Consider the following 20929-nt stretch of genomic DNA (forward strand, 5'->3'; position numbering starts at 1 on the left):
CTGAAACCTTAGCGGGTTACCACATTGCTAGCGAATCTTTGTAAAGGCCTCGTAGCGTCCCTATGCAATCACACCTCGGAAGTGTGGTATTGTGCCTGATCAGCACAAGCGTGGTTGGGTCTAAAGTTCTTTTGAGCTTTTACGCGACTTGTGGGTAAAGATGTGCAACCTCTGCAGAGTGTAAAACTGATCGATCAGCCGTGCTCACGGTTAAGAGCGGCCTGGACCCTCACATGATTAATATACTTGAAGATGGACTTAAATCGTGCTTATGGCTTATGGTTATGTTTCTGCCATGTGCTTATGGCTTATGGTTATGTTTCTATTAATTGTGGGTTGGTATATACTTATACCTTAGTAATCAGGTGCTAATAAAATTTGACCAACTAAAAATGCTTAATGCAGTCAACCAGTCAGCCTTTCCTTGTTTAAGCCTTGCATTCATATTCTCCTCACACTTGCTGAGTACGACAAGTGCTCACCCTTGCTATAACCAACATTGCTCAGAAGAAGAAGCTGCTATGAAGTTGAGAAGATGCTGAGTTCTAGGCGTACGCAGCCCCCAGTTGATTGCCTGTGAAGTTTGGAGCCTCCGTTTCCATAATTAAGCTGTATATCTCTGATGGTTTGTAAGTCTTTATTTGTATCTTTTTACGTGATACTGTTGCTGTTATTCACTTATGATGTCACTATATGTATGAAACTTGATCCTGGCATACATATAGGTAGCATTCGGTTTTACCTTTAAAACCGGGTGTGACATTATCCCGGATGGATTTTCAGGAGATATGCACCCTACCAACCGGGACTAAAGGCCAATTCTCTACTAGTGCCACTGGATCCTGCCAGCTGGCCGCCGCCCGCTACAAAACTGGAGTGAGAGTGAGAGAGACTCACCAGGCACCAAGCCGCCGCTGCACCTCCTACGCATGCCGCCACGCCCTCCAAACCACCACGCCCGCTGCCGGATCTTGACCGACGCGCCTTACCCCACGCCGCTCCCTACCGGCCGCTGCTGTGCCTTGCCCTCAAGCCGTTCGCTGCCACCACCTCTTGCCCCACCGCTGCTCCTCACTGCCGCGAGTGAGGGGCAAGCCAAGGGGGGAGGGGAATGGCTGCTGATGGAGCTCGCGAGCAAGGAGAGTGAGGGAGAGGGAGGGACCAGTGAGGAATGGGAGGGACGGCGCGGCGATGGGGAGGGAGAGGGAGGGTCAGGCGGAGAGAGAGAGAGAGGGAGGGGACAGAGTTGAGGGAGGTAGGGGTGAGGCGACCGAATAAGGGGCACGGGGGTGGGGGTCGGGAGAGGGGGGTGGAGGTGAGGCGGTCGTGAGGTCAAAATTGAAGTTCATAATAATTTCGGATCCATGAACCGCATCACCGCTGGTATCTATTATCACCGCCAGCTCATAATACAAATCGACGGTGATAGGATATTATCACTGCAGATTTTAGTTATCACCTCCGAATCATGTAAAAAACCGGCGGTGATAACTTATCACTGCTGGCTCGTCGAAAACCAGGGGCGAAAACCGGCGGTGATGGGCCGATGGTGATGTCATTTTTTCTAGTAGTGAGGAACCTAGAAATTTTCAGCAATATCCTACTCCCAAGGCCCAAAAAATTTATCCAGAATAGGTCACAGATTGCATGGAATTTGGTTTGATGCAAGGTAGTCGGAGCTCATCAGTCTGAAGTTAGTGTTGTAGGTTTTGGTCTAATAGTAAGTTTCGTTCAGTTAGCATCTGTAACATAGGGCGGCGACCTCAACAGTGCCACCACAAAACCAAATCCTCCCTCTCCTCGCCGCCACTTGAGCGGGCTGCTGGAAGCCTGCGCGGCTGCGAGGACGGCAGCGGTGGGACCTCTTTGACCGGGGACCAGCTGGTGGAGCGCCCTCCCTCCTCTTCTTGTGCTTGTGGCCACCAGCCTAATCTTCACTGCAGGAGGGGCAGATCCGAGCTGCTAGCATACGGATCTAGTAGTCCAGGCCCTTGCGGCATCGCTAGCAGCTGGGTGCCACCGGTGGGGGTATGTTGGCCTGTGGGGGTGGTCCCCCGGTGGTGGCTCGTACCGGCAGCGGATGTGGCGCCCAGGCGGAGGCCGGTGCCCTGCGGGTGGCCGCCCGGCCACGATCCGTGGCGGCTACAGGCGAGCGTTGCTCGGCTCCATGGCGGCAGCGGTGGACGGAGGGAAGCAACGGCGGGCGGCCGGTTTTTTGGGTGCCGGATGCGACTCTGCTCGGCCGATTCCGGTGCCCCATGGGTGGATCCGCCCGGCTATGGTCCATGGCAGCTACTAGCGGATCTTGCTCGCCTCCATGGAGACGGCGGCAGCTGCCACGACCGCATGGGGACCCGAGGTGGACCAGCTATGGCAGTAGCAAGCGATGTTTAGTGGTCGTCAGGGTGTCAGGTTCTCAGGCAAAAGCCATGACCGGTCTTGACCGGTGCTGACGACGATGGTGCCATGTTGCATCGTTCTCCTTGTTGATGGTGTTGTGGTGAGGACTTCGACTTCCAGGGATTTTTTCAGGTGAAAACCAAAGAACCAAATCGCAGGTTCGGGCGGCGGCGGCGTGTTTGGCGTTGCTTTCCTCTCAAGGTGCCATTTTGGATCCTTGGGATGGAGGTACTAGATCAGCTTGAAAGGATGGTGGTGCACGGGTGTTTCAGTGCACTTGATTGGGTTGCTAAAGTGTATGGTAGAGATTGACTAAGTGCAGTTTCTACACGACAAGAGAGCAACATGAAGTAGGCGGTTCTATAGTTTCTAAGAAAATAGCAGATGTGAGGGATTAGGTGCTAGACAAGGCCCATTGCAAGGTTGAAGCAAGAGCATAGAAAAAGTTTGAAGTTTAGTTTTGTAGCTTTGTTTCGTAGTTGCTTGCTTTCTTATTTTCTTTGTTCCTCATTATGAGGCATTGAGTCCAAGTACTCATGTATATGGCTGGATTGACCGGATTTATTTCTTTGTGGTCGTAAACATTCACTTGTGAATTATCAAGACCAGATAAATTTTCGTAATCTAAAAAAGCATCTGTAACATATGACCAGAAGACTCGGATTAGATTTTTCGAATATGCACACATGGCTAGCAATATATGAGGGTGGATATCTTTGTAACTATTGTAATGCTGGCCCGAAATAGGATCAGATTTTCATTTTTGAATTCACAGTTTTGAGATTAGCTGCACCATCCTTTGGCATCTATTTTAAATGGAAACTCCATGTTCCATTTAGACAGCTATTCTATGACACAGTTTTTCTAAGAAGAAATAACAATACCATTAGTTGCAGTTAGATTATCATTTATCAGAGCTGATGAAGGGGGTGTTTGGAGAGGGGGTGCTAAACTTTAGCACCCCACTTTTTAGCACCTTTTAGCACTTGGGCTCCCAAACAAGAGTGCTAAAAGGAGTGTGCTAAAGTTTAGCACCACCATTTTCTTTAGCACACCCAAGGGGTGCTAAAAGGTGCTAATGAGTGCTAAAAGTGGTCCCAAGCCCATTTTTTCCCCTGCTGCCCCCCTCTCTCTCCTCTCCACTTTTTCCCAAGCCAGTCATAAATGAGGGCAATGTAGTCATTTCTCACCAATGTGCTAAACTTTAGCACTGTATCCAAACAACCCCAAGTGCTAAACTTTAGCACCCTCAAATGGAGTGCTAAAGTTTAGCACTGTGCTAAAGTTTAGCATTGTGTATCCAAACGGGGCCGAAATACAAGAAACTTTTAATGTCTACTAAATTGGCTTGAGACCGGCTGCATGACTGAGCAATTACAATATTTGCGTATGGCTTGCTTTGTACCTTCATTTTTGCTAATGAGAGGTTTAAATTGGGGGCAACAATTTTTTTTCCATGGGAGTTCTATATATAATATAACTAAGCATCTGATAGTGTGATATCAATTGAGGTCACTAGTGCATCGATGGATGGTGCCAACCGAATCCCGAAGCTGCAACAGGCAGTAGCTGCTCCTGAACAGCTGAAATGTGAAACCAGAGAGGCAAGCTAGTACCTCCAGATTAAATGAAGCTTTTGAAAATTGGTTTTCACATGCAAGCATCACTTTATTTTTTTTAGAAGGAACATTTCGAATAGAGTAGATGGATAGCAAATGGTTAGTCGATTGAAGATGAGTAAAATTCCTAAGGCCTTGCTCGGTTGGCAGGGATTAAATCGCTAAATGGAACTTATCCACACAGGGATTTAGTAAATCCCTTCCATCTCACTCAAACCCTACGGGGGATTGCACCCTAATTCCCCTGTTTGTTTTTGAGAAAATTCTCTGTATGCCATTAAAAATTTAGCTCATCCATTATATGCCATCCAAATTTAGCTCATCCTTCACCATTGGGAATTTAACTCCATCCCTTCTATGCCATTGCTGTCACACTCAAGTCATATAGCTGTTAGATTGATGTAGGAAAGACAATGTTACCCTTTGAAGAGAAGAGAGAATTTTTTCACACAGTTCGTTAGTATAGATTAGCATGTGATGTACGTCGGGCAGCTCGCGTTTGGCTTGTGCAAACACTCCTAGAACTAAGGAGGCGTTTGGTTGGGGCTCAGGTACGCAAAGGGAAACATAATCAGGTCATAGCTGGTTTTGTAGCGTAATCACTGATTACGTCCTTTGATTTGATGTGGTAATGGTAATGGATAACGTTACAGCTGTTTAGTTTACCGCTTAGGTATCACAAGGTAGTTTTCAAATTTAAATACTCCTCATGGTAAGTGATGCATTGTCAACAACCAATACTATATTGAAACATTACAAGAACAACATAGCAGTAACTGGAGTACCATGCTCTCTTGACTACACCAATAAGATCTCAATGCCAATACCAGTACTTTCTTTAGCAACTAAACAAGAATGTTGACTATTTTGAAATAATTAACTTAGGACATAAGATAAGGGTAATTCAAACATAGGTATATCCCAAAAAAAGTATTCAACATAGACTGAATCCTAGCCAACGAGAACTCAGGTAATCTGAAGATAAAATGAGAACTCAGGCTCTCCATATTCAGCATAGACTATTCATCACTTCATAATAACCATATCATAGACGCCAGAGATGCATCGGCAGCACGACAAGCTCTGCAACATGTGAAATTCAGCTCAACTCCAGAGATGCAAACATCTTATCTTGTTCCACCACCTATCATCGTCCTTCTCTCTTCCTCTACAAAAAAAATAATACATAACTAGTAATGAGCTATCATATTTTTCAACAAAGAATGGTTATCATTCAGCAAGCATGTTCATCTAGAGGCTACTCATATTAGCAATAATAGACTGAAATTTGTGCTCAAGATCAGCAATCTTAACCATTATAAGCATACAACAAGATAGGTTGATATTACTGCAAACATACAACAAGATAGGTTGATATTGCTTTCTTGTGATAAAAACAAGCATCCGAATTATGGCAGTAAATAAATGAACAGCTAAAACAGCATAGCAAAGTGTCACATACCAAGCATGTTTAGGATAAATTCTCTCCTCAGTGTCTCGTCCAGCGTTAACAACATGCTCATTTGGTCTAGAATTTTCACAAAAACACTAGCAGCTTTGAGTTGTTCGCTCCCTGTGAACCCAAGCTTGCACAGCTCTGTTGTGGCCTTCTCTCTTAACTTCTGCTGATGATCCTATTTGGAATTTTTCTCTTGAACAGTAACCTCACGTTCCATCACTGCTGCCATTTTTCCCATATTCGTAGCCACACCCTTTAGATCACCTTGGACTTCATGTAACATGTCCAAAATAGGGTCATTTGATGTTGCAGATACATGATCCTTTCCCTTCCTGTCTGTCTTCTGCCTCTTCAAGCTTGATGAAGTTGAGTCAGTAGAGCGTCTAGGGGTTTCTCTAGACATCATATCCTCCTCCTCCTCCTCCTGATGGTTATCACCTTCAACTACAAGTTCTTTTTCTATGTTCCCAACTGCTTCGCTAAGTCCTTCTGCGCCTTCACCAGTAGCTATGTCACTCCCATATATGGCAGCCAATGAACCATAATAAGGGAAAGCAACATCATATAGGCCCTTCGCTTCAAGATGATACTGCAAAGGAATGCACTAATGTTTCTCAACCTTGGCAATTGACACAAAATGTTGCATTGCAAGTTGAAATGAAATAACTACATTGAAGTAAAGTTTAGACATACCTTACAATGTGCTTCATACTGTGTTTTTTCACACTAAAACATCTTTCTATTCTCATCCCAGTTGAAGCCACTTTTGTTAAGCATTACCTCCAGTGCCCCAAACTTTGTTCTAAAGTACCTTACTGTGGCGGAACCACCTCGGATTAACTTAACTAAAGCACGGTTAAGTCGCTTCACATGCGACACTCATGCCTCAATCAAGTTAACTCGATGTGCCGTCGGATTTCATCCGATTTAACCACTCAACAGGACCAAATTAGCATAGCTCACACAAAAGTGAGTGGTTCCAGAGAATACAACAGATCCACAATTTGATTAACAAGTTGTTACACACAGGTTAAAATCAGAGTTTTACAAGTTCTGAAGAAAACAACCGAAGTTAAACACCTCGCGAAAGCTACTCGTCGGGGTCGGACGTCCCTGGTGAGGCCAGCTAGGACATCAATGATCCCATTCCCCGCCGTCCGAGGAAGGATCCCACTCGACCGTCCAACCCGGAGGGAGCTAGGGCGGCCAAGTGCCAGCAGCAAGCTCAGAAGCTGCAACTTCACCTGAAAAGAGAGCCACAAACAAGGCTGAGCTACTAAGCTCAACAAGACTTAACCGTCCGGTGGGAAGAACTACTCCACCACGTCTAGACATGCAAGGCTCTTTGGCTGAGGGGTTTTGTTTGCCAAAAGCACTATGTCAGGTCCTTGCTTTCAAATTTTAGCTTAGATTCTAAGTTCATTTACCAGTCTATGTTGGCAACTTACACTAAGCAAACATAGATCCAACTTTATGTATATAAGCTCATCATCAAGACCATGTCACCATTAGACTCCTTACTCAGTGTAGCATTATGATCAAGCAGTCTCAAACTGTGAGAGGTAGACAAATCGATTCAAGTTCTTTAACCATGCATGGTGAACCTAACCTCACGACATCCGCGCACCACCAAGGGTCGCTTCCTGTGTCGGCCTTCCCCATCAATTCTCTAACCCGTGTTGGGTCCACTTCCTTTGGTGCAAGGTTCCACAGACCCGGCCTCTGCCGTTCTGTGACCACACTTGCCACCACGTGCGGCCGCAGGGGAACTTCGTTCCAAGGACAGTGGAGTGACCGCTCACGTCCAGGTTCAATCAGGTACTAGGCTTCCCCATCCCATACTGGGTATGAGATTAGTACTTTCAAATACTTGATCACGAACACCACCACTGTCGGGCCTTAGCAGGTTCAATAAACAGACGGGACGATCAGCCGACCACCAAAAGAGTTAACTATAACCCTACCCCATCCATTGTCCTTATAGTTGTAACAGAAGGAAACAACCAACTCCTATAACTCGCGAGTGACAGAAAATCACTCGGCTTTTACCGATTCCTATTTAAGCATTGCACTACTCGACCCAACAGACTAGTGTACATTTCAAAGGAACTATGGCATGCATCTATGGTTGGAAACAACTCCTATACGTAAATGCACAATCATGAGAAGGAAGGCATGCACAAGTTTGGAAAGATGGGTTCATGCTAAGGGGCTCGCCTTCAAGCGGAGGGGAGGGAAACTGGTCCTCAGCTGGGGCTGCTTCGCCTTCTGGGATTGGCAGCTCTGCTACAGCTCTGTCTTCAGGCGTCGGGTGTAGCTCGTAGACGCCGTCAGCGAGATGTAACTCTACACGAATGCAAATGCAGGAGTTAGCATTTAGACGGTTATTTCAACAACACTTGCAAGTTAAAGCTCGGACACTTGTAGCAAGGCTACAGAAAAAGGTGGGGAGTCCAGCTTTAGTTGGTGGAGAACAGGATAAAAAGGTCGGATGGGGATAAACTTGTGATCTGACCCTTAAACTTGAGGAATAACTGTGTTGGGGGTCCTCAGATTTAACACCGGGGAGTCCCCGATAATTTGCACAGATACCCTCGGGTCAAGGAAAAGGATACAGCCGAGTCCTCGAGCGAGGTGAATAAGGGTCAGCGAAACAGACAGGGTCGGGCGAGGCGGAAAAGGGGTCGGCAGCTTACCTTCAGGTTTACTGGTGAAGCTTGGGGTCGGGAAGGAACAGACTTGGGCGGAATATGAAAGCACTAAGGCTTGGGCGGCGGCAAGGTTGGACAATGCTCCGGCGGCGGCGGAGATTCTTGTGGGCAACAAGGAAGCTCTAGCACAGCACGGAGGAGCAGACCGCTGGGTGGATTGGGGAGAAGCGGACTTGAGCGGAGAGGGGAACTTCTCAAGAGTTTCAGTGGGATTGCTCAAGTGCGCTCAGAGTAGGGGCGGTGAAACAACAATGGCGAAGTAACACCGGTGGGACTCTGGCATTCCCTTTTATAGCGGCGCGGAAGAGAGAGCTTTCGAGCAGCACGAAGACCGGGAAGAAAGGATGGAGTGCGCTTCCATGGCGGCGATTGAGCGGCGATGGGCGGCGGAACAGGACCTTGGAGATAGAGTCTTCGGCTATTGGGCACTTGAGACAAGGCGGCGCAGGCGCGGTTTTGCCAGGGTTTAGATTTGGCAGAGGCGAGCGTGGTCTGGTCACGTCGAGCAGCGGATTTGAGTGGCATGACAGGGAGAAAGGCGCTACAAGCGAGGTTGCAATAGGCGAAGTGACAGGGCGAGCGGCGGCGTGGGGGAGCACGAAACAGCGGCATTGCCGGGGCACATCACTGGCAAGGTGAGAAAAGGAGCAGTCGCTGCCGGAGTCGGGGTTGGCGAGGACGGAATCGTCATGGAGTGAGTCCGTGGGCGGCGCGACTGTGGAGAGGCGGAAAAGCCGAAAGGCATCGGCTCTTGCAGCCGGTGTTCCGGCGAGATGATGGGCGTGGGTCGCGAGGCGGTCTGACGCAGCAGCGGCAAAACTCTGCCACGGCGGCGACGGGGCACCTTGGCGCGGCCGGTGAGGGCGCGAGCGAGATGAGGCGAGGCAGAAAGAGTTGCAGAGGGGCTTCCGCTGGGATTAGGGAGGAGGGCGCGTGGATCCATCCTGTCGCGGCCGACGACTGGGCGAAGCGGCGAGCGTCGAAGAGATCAAGCCATGCGGTGGGGAAGCTCTGAAGCGGGTGCATGCTGCTCGGGCGTGTCTGCCTCGGGAGATCCGGAAAAGATTTCAGGTCCACCAGTCAGTCTCGGTTGTTCCACAGCTCCAAGATTGAAAGGAACACTACCTTCGGATTGAGAAAGAACCGGCGGTTTTTGGTTGGGTTTTCAGGGGTCGGGACTGAGAATCGGATTTGGAGCACCTAAGCTCAGGAGAGCTGAGTCAGTGGAATTTGGGACTTGGATTAAGATTAACTTGGCTGATTTAACCAAGGTCGTTACATCCTACCCCCCTTAAAAAGAATCTCATCCCGAGATTCGGGTGTAAGGGCGACCAGTGGGGGTGTGTAGTTCTTACCTCCTTGGTTGGAAAGAAAATCTCAGAAGTGTTTGTTCAGATACTCCTCTGTTTCCCAGGTCGCTTCTTCCTCGGTGTGGTTGTTCCATAGTATCTTGTACATTTTTACAGTCTGTTGTCGGGTATGTCTATCTTTTCGGTCGAGGACCTTGGCTGGATACTCGGTGTAGGTCAGGTCCGACTCGATTTGAAGTTGCTCATGTTCCAAGACCTCAGTTGGAACTTGGACACACTTCTTCAGTTTGGATACATGGAAAACATCATGTATGGCCGAAAGCTGTTCTGGGAGTTGGATCCGGTAAGCAACGGGTCCACAGATTTCCACAATCTCATAAGGACCAATGTAATGGGGAGCCAATTTTCCCTTTATTCCAAACCGTTGCACTCCTTTGGTCGGGGAGACTCGAAGATATACGTGATCACCAATGTCAAACTGCAGGAGTCTCCTTCTCCTGTCGGAGTAACTCTTCTGTTGAGATTGGGCGGCCTTGAGGTTTGCTTGAATTACCTTCACTTGCTCTTCTACTTCCGCTACTAAATCAGGGCCATAGGTCTGCCTTTCGTCAACTTGTGACCAATTCAACAGCGTCTGACATTTCCGACCATATAGGGCTTCAAACGGTGCCATCTTCAAGCTAGTCTGGTAGCTGTTGTTATAGGAAAACTCTGCTAAGGGTAAGCACTGATCCCAATTCTTGTCATAATGGATGACACAAGCTCTTAACATATCTTTAAGGATTTGATTTACTCTTTCTGTCTGACCATCGGTTTGAGGATGGTAGGTAGAGCTACGAATGAGTTTGGTGCCAAGTGATGCTTGTAGCTGTTCCCAAAAACGCGCTACAAACTGAACACCTCGATCAGATATGATCGTCCTAGGCACACCGTGCAGGGAAACGGTGCGGTCAAGATACAACTCCGCATATTTCTTGGTCAGGTAGGTGGTGTGAACAGGAAGAAAGTGGGCAGTCTTGGTAAGACGATCCACAATAACCCAAATGGAATCATGTTGCTGCGATGTAAGGGGCAGTCCAACAATGAAATCCATGCTGATGTTTTCCCATTTCCAAAAGGAAATAGATAGTGGCTGCAGGGTACCTGCTATCTTTAAATGGCTAGCTTTGACACATTGGCAAGTGTCACATTCCGAAACATAGCGTGCAATCTCTGGCTTCATTCCACTCCACCAGAAAATTTGACGGTTATGATACATCTTATTGCTACCAGGATGGATTGAAAACTTGGTAGATGAGCTTCATCTAGGATTTGCTTCCGCAGATTGGGGTCGGATGGTACAACAAGTCGATTCCCATAGTACACTCTTTCATTCTCATCCTGTCAGAATTGCTTGTACCCTTCATCCGTCCACGAAATCTTCCTTTTTATTCGCCTTACTTCCTCATCATCTAACTGTGCTGACCCAATTTGGTCCTCTATAACAGACTCAAGGGATATATGACCGAGGGTTCCATGGGAAACAATTTCCAAACTGAGCTTTCCCATTTCCTAGCACAGGGTTTCTGTGAAGTTGGTTGCCATCAAGCAATTGCAATGAGTCTTGTGGCTAAGAGCATCTGCCACCACGTTGGCCTTGTCGGGGTGATAGTGCACTTCCAAATCATAATCCTTTATCAACTCCAACCATCTTCTCTGGCGCATATTAAGGTCGGCCTGAGTGAAAATGTACTTGAGGCTCTTGTGATCGGTGTAGACGTTGCAGTGGGTGCCCATCAGATAGTGTCTCCATATCTTTAAGGCATGAATCACTGCTGCCAACTCAAGATCATGGGTCGGATAGTTCAGCTCATGAGGTCGTAACGCCCGCGAGGCATAGGCAATGACTCGGTGGTCTTGCATAAGAACACACCCAAGTCCAGTGCCAAAAGCGTCGCAGTATACGTCAAACGGCCTAGAAGGGTCGGGCTGAGCTAAAACTGGGGCTGAGGTCAGCAAGTGTTTCAAGGTGTTGAAGGCTTTTTCACACTTGTTGCTCCACACAAATTTGACTTCCTTCTTCAGCAGATCAGTCATTGGCTTAGCTATCTTGGAAAAATCCGGAATGAAGCGCCGATAGTAGCCTGCTAGTCTAAGAAAACTTCGGATCTGGTGGACGGAAGTGGGTGGCTTCCAGTCCATGACTTCCTGTACTTTGCTAGGGTCAACTGCTATGCCATCCCGAGAAATGGTGTGTCCCAAGAACTTGACACTCTCTAACAAAAATTCACACTTGGAGAATTTGGCATAAAGCTGATGATCTTTCAATCGTTGAAGAACCACATGAAGATGTTCGGCGTGTTCTTCTTCACTCTTAGAGTACACCAGAATATCATCAATGAACACCACCATGAACTTGTCCAGTTCGGGCATGAAAACCGAATTCATGAGATACATGAAATAGGCGGGTGCATTGGTGAGTCCAAAAGACATAACCAGGTACTCGTAGAGTCCATATCTTGTGGAGAAAGCAGTTTTGGGAATGTCACAGGGTCTGATCTTGATTTGGTGATAACCGGAACGAAGATCAATCTTGGAGATCACTCTGGATCCAGCTAATTGATCAAACAGGACATCAATGCGGGGAAGTGGATACTTGTTCTTGACAGTCACTGCATTGAGAGGTCGGTAGTCCACACACAGGCGTAGACTTTCATCCTTCTTCTTCACAAACAAGGCTGGGCAACCCCAGGGTGAAGTATTGGGTCGGATGAAGCCTTTCTCCAACAGATCATGTAGTTGGGTTTTTAACTCGGCCAGCTCGGCGGGTGGCATCCGATAGGGTCTCTTGGATATCGGAGCGGTGCCAGGCTGCAGTTCAATGGCAAACTCGATATCTCTGTCTGGCGGCATGATGGGCAAGTCATCTAGAAACACATCCGGGTATCGTGGACAACAGGAAGGTTTTCTACTCGGGCTTCTGATATAGGATACGCACAAGGAGTTGTGTACTCAGGGCGGGTCAAGGATAGGGTAGACCTGCCATGAGAGGGCGAGTTGATGTGGAGAGCTCGGGCAGCTACATCTAGGACCACTTGGTGTCAGGTCATCCAATTCATCACAATGATGATATCTATTCCTTCTAGGTCAAGGATGATGAGATTCTCCCTAAAAAGAGTTTGGCCTAGCTGGATAGGCACAAGGGTAACTATCTTGTCCGAAGCTATCTTCCTTCCCGGGGTGGAGATCAAGTATGACCCTTTAGTATGACCAACACTCAGCTTACATCTCTCACTAGTTTTATTCCCAATGAAGCTATGGGAGGCTCCCGAATCAAACAAAACAACAACAGTTTGATTATGGACAAGGAAGGTACCCGTCATTACTGGCGCACCTTCGTGGAGCTCGGTCAAGCTGGTGTAGTTGAGCCGTCCTTGGCGAACCTGCACCTTGGGCCTTCTTCCTCTGTTGGCCGTGGGGTTTTGGCCAGTTTGCTGATTCTTGTTTCTGGGGCAGTCCTTGGCAAAGTGCCCTTCATTTCCGCAGGTGAAACATCGGTTGCTATTCACAGGGCGCGGTGGCGGTAAGGTCGGCTAGGGCGCCTGCGGTTGGAAACCTGGGAAACGAGGTGTCGCTGGTGGTGGAGGGCGAGCAATCCATCGTCCCAATTGCGGTGGCCTGTGGGGCACCTGAGGGGGAACCATCCTAAACCGTCGAGCGGGCGGGCTCGGTAATGCCACCGAGGCCTTCCGCTTGTGGTCAGCTTTGAGAGCCTGCATGCAGTCCTCTTAAGAGATGGCCAGATTCACCAACTCATTGTAGGTATCCACCTTGATGGGATTGAACCTCTCTTTAAGCTCCAGGCTTAAGCCTCTGCGGAACCTATCCCTTTTCTTCTCGTCGGTATCGGCGTGATAGCCGGTGTAGCAGCACAGGTCGTTGAAGGCTTGTGCATAGCATAGGACGTCACGGCTTCCTTGGGTAAGGGTCAATAACTCATTGAGTTTGTGCTCCAGGAGACCTTCTGGAATGTGATGCCCTCTGAAAGCGGTCTTGAACTCGTTCCAGCTGACAGCATGGTCAGCCGGCAGCATGGCATGGTAGTGATCCCACCAAAGCCGGGCGGAACCACGCAGCTGTTGAGCCGCGAACCGGGCTTTGTTCTGGTCAGGGCACGGGGCGGTGAGGAGTTTGAACTTGGATTCGATCGTACGAACCCATGCATCTGCATCGAGTGGGTCTTCAGTCTTGTGGAAGGTCGGGGGCTGCGTGCTCAAGAAGTCCTCATAACGAGCAACTTGCGGTTGTTGATGAGCTCTCCCTCCATGGGGCTGCTGTTGCTGCCCTTGTACAATGTGCCTTAGCAGCTCAGTCTGAGCCGATAGTGCAACACAACAACATTTCTCATTAAGGGGATACACACTTCTTCTTGCCATCTCAGTTAGCAACTATCTTAGTTCTGCACACAACCTCGGGCGAGTCAAACCGTATCCCATGGGTTCCACTATATCCGACCTTAGGCACTTGGGTCGGGCGAAGCGAAACCGGGCAACAAGGGGTCGGGCGAGGCGGAGACCTGCCTCGAGGGGTCGAGCGCATCCGACCTTGCGACTCGGGGTCGACCAAGCTTTGGTCAGACCCACAGGAAACTTGTGTGTGGTCACAGCACAAAACTTACACAACTTGGCATCCAAGGCGTGTCGCAAGGGGTCAAAAGTCAAGTCAAGATCTGATTTCACTAAGATCATTTCATTGCTGTTCTTCCAAACATATGAGGAACACTCAACTCAAGGCTAACCTATTACATCACTATCCAAAACTTAGGTTGCCGAGGAGTACAACAAAAGATTAGATTCCTACAACTCTCAACCTATGAGGGAACACTATGAGTCGGAGAAGGGGCGTCGCCATCTTCAATGTCCATGCTGGACGCTCCTACGACCTCCTCAGGATCCTCTTGTTCGTCCAGCTGCATCTCCAGGGCATGGATAGCATCGAGCTCGGCGTGGTGCTTGTCCAAATGAGCATTAGCAACTGTGAGCTCCATCTCAACTTCCATCTTCTCTTCGGCAAGCTAGATCATGCCATGCTCCATGTCTGTCACTTCTTCCTCGAGCTTGGAAATTCTGGCTTGCATGTCATGGATCTGGATGCCTCTCTGGATGAGCTGATATGACCGCTCCACCAAGCCTCTCTTGGCGGCATGGAAATGCCCTTGTGTGTCTACGGCTATCCGAGCCAAGACAGCCATAGCTCGGCCTTGAAGCTCAATCAGCCGGTATAGTGCTGACATGCACCGGGTGATGGTAGAGATGGTGACCAATGAATGGGAGGTTGCCAACACCTCCATGTTGTTGACGCGGTCAAGCCAGGCTGGGTCCAGCCGATCCCTGGTGGGAAACAAGCCGATTGGGTCTAAGGTGACCTCAAGCGGGTGTAGCCGGTAGAACTGGGTGAGGGCCTGCAGGGTAGCCGACTCCCAGGTATCCTCCAGAGCATGACCATAGGTCCAGACCTCGAGCGGGGGCCACTCAGGCTGTACAGGGGGTGGAGGTACAACCACTTGCACGTTGCATCTCTACACACCATGCTCTTGGTACTCACGTCCCACGTACAGTGGCGGGGACTGGTACCCAAACCACCTTAAGGTATCCCACAGAATAGCAGGAAAACCTTCAAAGTGTAGGCACGTAGAGTGGGAAACGCCGTCAGCGGCGTAAAACACGTGTCCGGGGGCAGCCATCTGGAACAAAGAACCAAAACAACGTGAGATAGAGACTCTAAGAAGAAGGACAGGTCCGGTAGGAAAAGCACTCGGAATTCAAACCAGAGCGTAAGCTGGAAAGGAAGCTAGAAATTCTTAAAGCGAAGAAGAGCTTTTCCAAGGCAAGGTTGTTTCAGGGAGGTGGCTTCATAGATTTTAGTTTATGACGCATGCACGACCTACTACATCCTCTTAACCAAAACAACTGCCAAAACTTTGGTCTTACGCAGTCAGTGCCGGTGGCAAGGCAACCAGTACGTCTCTCCCTATAGTAGCTAGTCTGGTTCTAGTAGCGTGTCCTAAGTGAACGCGGTTAGTGCCAGCACCCACGAAAGCGTCCCCAAGCATTACCGTTCACTATAGAAATGGCACCCATGCGTTTAATGCTGCATGGACAGCACAACAACCGCGGAAATAGGTCCCTTTTGAATGGAACCGTATAACCCTTCGCACACTCGAGATGCGGAATCTGCGCACGTATAATAGACGTGGGCGAACAACCGTGATGATAGGCTCGTTGGAATCGAACCATACCACCCTTCGTATGAATCAACACACGGAACCTGCGCACGTATGATAGACGTGGGCGAAACAACCGCGATGATAGGGTCCTTTGAATAGAACTCCCTATCAACCCTCGCATACTCATGATGCGGAACTCGGCACACGTATGATACACGTGGCGAAGTGCTGGGGGTTAGCAAGATAACCAATAAGTAATAGCCACCTAAAACAAACCAAAAAATCCCCTAGGGCCTCTCGTGCTAAAGTCATCCTTAACGATCATACGAGATTTTTCAACAGTTTTCTTGCAAATTTTTATTCAAAAAGATCATGTGTTCGGACCCATCATTTTCTCTGTCCTGCTAAACCAGCTCTGGTACCAGCTGTGTCGGAGCCACCTCGGATTAACTTAACTAAAGCACGGTTAAGTCGCTTCACACGCGACACTCATGCCTTAATAAAGTTAACTCGATGTGCCATCAGATTTCATCCGATTTAACCACTCAACAGGACCAAATTAGCATAGCTCACACGAAGGTGAGTGGTTCCAGAGAATACAACAGATCCACAATTTGATTAACAAGTTGTTACACACTGGTTAAAATCAGAGTTTTACAAGTTCTGAAGAAAACAACCGAAGGTAAACACCTCGTCGAAGCTACTCGTCGGGGTCGGACGTCCCTGGTGAGGCCAGCCAGGACATCAATGATCCCATTCCCCGCCGTCCGAGGAAGGATCCCACTCGACCGTCCAACCCGGAGGGAGCTGGGGCGGCCAAGTGCCAGCAGCAAGCTCAGAAGCTGCAACTTCACCTGAAAAGAGAGCCACAAACAAGACTGAGCTACTAAGCTCAACAAGACTTAACCGTCCGGTGGGAAGAACTACTCCACCACGTCTAGACATGCAAGGCTCTTTGGCTGAGGGGTTTTGTTTGCCAAAAGCACTATGTTAGGTCCTTGCTTTCTAATTTGAGCTCAGATTCTAAGTTCATTTACCAGTCTATGTTGGCAACTTACACTAGGCAAACATAGATCCAACTTTATGTATATAAGCTCATCATCAAGACCATGTCACCATTAGACTCCTTCATTACTCAGTGTAGCATTATGATCAAGCAGTCTCAAACTGTGAGAGGTAGACAAATCGATTTGAGTTCTTTAACCATGCATGGTGAACCTAACCTCATGACATCTGCGCACCAACGAGGGTCACTTCCTGTGTCAGCCTTCCCCATCAATTCCCTAACCCGTGTCGAGTCCACTTCCTTTGGTGCAAGGTTCCACAGACCCGGCCTCTGCCGTTCTATGACCACACTTGCCACCACGTGCGGTCGCAGGGGAACTTTGTTCCAAGGACAATGGAGCGACCGCTCACGTCCAGGTTCAATCAGGTACTAGGCTTCCCCATCCCATACTAGGTATGAGATTAGTACTTTCAAATACTTGATCACGAACACCACCACTGTCGGGCCTTAGCAGGTTCAATAAACAGACGGGACGATCAGCCGACCACCAAAAGAGTTAACTATAACCCTGCCCCGTCCATTGTCCTTATAGTTGTAATAGAAGGAAAACAACCAACTCCTATAACTCGCGAGTGACAGAAAATCATTCGGCTTTTACCGATTCCTATTTAAGCATTGCACTACTCGACCCAACAGACTAGTGTCCATTTCAAAGGAACTATGGCATGCATCTATGGTTGCAAACAACTCCTATACGTAAATGCACAATCATGAGAAGGAAGGCATGCACAAGTTTGGAAAGATGGGTTCATGCTCCGGGGCTCGCCTTCAAGCGGAGGGGAGGGAAACTGGTCTTCAGCTGGGGCTGCTTCGGCTTCTGGGATTGGCAGCTCTACTACAGCTTTGTCTTCAGGCGTCGGGTGTAGCTCGTAGATGCCGTCAGCGAGATGTAACTCTACACGAATGCAAATGCAGGAGTTAGCATTTAGACGGTTATTTCAACAACACTTGCAAGTTAAAGCTCGGACACTTGTAGCAAGGCTATAGATAAAGGTGGGGAGTCCAGCTTTGGTTGGTGGAGAACAGGATAAAAAGGTCGGATGGGGATAAACTTGTGATCTGACCCTTAAACTTGAGGAATAACTATGTTGGGGTCCTCAGATTTAACACCGGGGAGCCCCCGATAATTTGCACAGATACCCTCGGGTCAAGGAAAAGGATACAACCGAGTCCTCGAGCGAGGTGAATAAGGGTCAGCGAAACAGATAGGGTCGGGCGAGGCGGAAAAGGGGTCGGCAGCTTACCTTCAGGTTTACTAGTGAAGCTTGGGGTCGGGAAAGAATAGACTTGGGCGGAAGATGAAAGCACTAAGGCTTGGGCGGCGGCGAGGTTGGACAATGCTCCGGCGGCGGCGGAGCTTCTTGTGGGCAACAAGGAAGCTCTAGCACAGCACGGAGGAGGAGACCGCTGGGTGGATTGGGGAGAAGCGGACTTGAGCGGAGAGGGGAACTTCTCAAGAGTTTCAGTGGGATTGCTCAAGTGCGCTCAGAGTAGGGGCGGTGAAACAGCAATGGCGAAGGAACTCCGGTGGGAATCTGGCATTCCCTTTTATAGCGGCATGGAAGAGAGAGATTTCGAGCAGCATGAAGACCGGGAAGAAAGGATGGAGTGCGCTGCCATGGCAGTGATTGAGCGGCGATGGGCGGCGGAACAGGACCTTGGAGATAGAGTCTTCGGCTATTGGGCATTGGAGACAAGGCGGCGCAGGCGCAATTTTGCCGGGGTTTAGATTTGGCGGAGGCGAGCGTGGTCTGGTCACGTCGAGCAGCGGATTTGACTGGCATGACAGGGAGAAAGGCGCTACAAGTGAGGTTGCAACAGGCGAAGTGACAGGGCGAGCAGCGGCGCGGGCGAGCGTGAAACAGCGGCATTGCCGGGGCACATCACTGGCGAGGCGAGAAAAGGAGCTGTCGCTGCTAGAGTCGGGGTTGGCGAGGACGGAATCGTCATGGAGTGAGTCCGTGGGCGGCACGACTGTGGAGAGGCGGAAAAGCCGGAAGGCATCGGATCTTGCAGCCGGGGATCCGACGAGATGATGGGCGCAGGTCGCGAGGCGGTCTGACGCAGCAGCGGCAAAACTCTGCCATGGCGGCGACGGGGCACCTTGGCGCGGCCGGCGAGGGCGCGAGCGAGATGAGGCGAGGCAGAAAGAGTTGCAGAGGGGCTTTCGCTGGGATTGGGGAGGAGGGCGCGTGGATCCATCCTGTCGCGGCCGGCGACTAGGCGAAGCGGCGGGCGTCGGAGAGATCAAGCCACGTGGCGGGGAAGCTCTGAAGTGGGCGCATGCTGCTCGGGCGTGTTTGCCTCGGGAGATCCGGGAAAGATTTCGGGTCCACCAGTCAGTCTCGGTTGTTCCACAGCTCCAAGATTGAAAGGAATATTGCCTTCGGATTGAGAAAGAACCGGCGGTTTTGGGTTGGGTTTTCAGGGGTCGGGACTGAGAACCGGATTTGGAGTGCCTAAGCTCAGGAGAGCTGAGTCATTGGAATTTGGGACTCGGATTAAGATTAACTCGGCTGATTTAACCAAGGTCGTTACACTTACTCTTGACTCAATATGTGGAATAACAGATATTCCACCAGTAGGTAACTTTTCAGCTAGATGAATCTCAAGCACTAAACAATATCCATTCTAAAGGCCTCCCTCGCCCTTGCACCTTGGGTCCAAAGATATCTCATACAAGGCTTTAACCAATTCATCATCCTTGGCAACAGTCCACTTCCTTTTTTTCTTTCCCCTACCACGGATTGTTGTTGTTGAGCTCTCAGATAAATCCATAGCTGCACAAAATGATAACATGTTAGAAGGGATTGTAAAACAAATCTACAAGTATTATACATGAACTTTAAACTCAGTACACAGAAAAAAAAAGTAAACCTCAATAAGAAACAAAAGCTCTAAAATTATTATACAGCCCTTGAGCGAGAATATCTCGAAAATTAGTCCACTCATTAGATGTTGACACACACATGATAAATTCCGGTTCACTCATTTCCCCCTCTGTAATTTCCCCTGATGATTCCCCTGATGAGTCATCCTCCTCCATTTCCATTGGATCAATAGACATTCTTTGCAAAATTAAATTGTGCAAAAGGGCACAAGCCATTATTATTCGGCATTGAGTCTTTATAGGAAAATATGATGGTGACCTCAAAATTCCCCACCGACCCTTAAGCCTTCCAAAACACCTCTCAATGATATTTCTTGCTCTAGCATGCCTCATATTAAAATATTCCTCCACACTGTGTGACGGATTTTGTGCAGTCCAACCACCCAAGTGATACCTTTGACCTCGGTATGGAGCTAGAAATCCATTTGCATTTGCATAACTAGCATCAACAAGGTAGTAACACCCTTGAAGAACACACAACCCATTTGGCCTTGAAATAGTATCTCGAAGCACACACCCATCATGTGCTGAGCCCTCCCATCCAGGTAATATATATATATGAATTGCATGTCAGGAGCACAAACACCGAGAATATTCATTACAATGTCTCCTTTTCTTGACCTATATCTTCCTTTCAGCCTAGTTGGAACTGTTACCTTGATATGAGTTCCATCTAAAGCACCCAAACAATTTTAGAAACAAAAGACACAACAAATAAAAGAATGTCACAAAACTACTTCTTTAATTAGGATTTTTTTTAAAAGAAAAACTGTTTGATAAGTCATTTACCTTAAAATATTTCCATTTACCATCCGTGCTATTCTTTGGTATAGGTTCAGGGGCCTTAAGTAGCAAATGGTGCAACTTTAAATCAGCTACAAGACATAAGTTGAACTATTTAATAACTGTCTCGCCACTTCAAATGATGGGATAGTGTGTATAGGAATTGAGCCACTATCTCCTCTAGAGACATATTCCGTGTTGCTTTCAACCCGCCAACATCACTAAGCATTTCACACAAAGTGTAGAATATTTTCCTGTCCATCCGAAGCTGGCTGATACAAGCAGCATCACTATTGCGAATAAGGTTGCTCAACCGCACATTCCTTTGTTCTATGTTTTTTATTCTTTGTTCAATTTTTAAACATCCCCTTTTATATGCCATTGCAAGGAGTGACCACATATAGTAGTAAATGACAATGATGAAAGTCATCATATTTCTAAGGGCCATGTTCCTTCTTCGAATTTTTGTGGATAAAGGAAGGTGAG

At 48.4% G+C, this 20929-nt stretch overlaps 1 pseudogene; it reads right to left on the reverse strand.

Annotated features, from left to right (window-relative positions):
• Nucleotides 1-5589: 5589 nt before the first annotated feature.
• On the reverse strand, nt 5590-19548 carry LOC117834382 (uncharacterized; annotated as a pseudogene).
• Nucleotides 19549-20929: the final 1381 nt, after the last annotated feature.

The sequence above is a fragment of the Setaria viridis genome, chromosome 8, assembly GCF_005286985.2.
Source record: "Setaria viridis chromosome 8, Setaria_viridis_v4.0, whole genome shotgun sequence".
NCBI classification, from domain to species: Eukaryota; Viridiplantae; Streptophyta; class Magnoliopsida; order Poales; family Poaceae; genus Setaria; species Setaria viridis.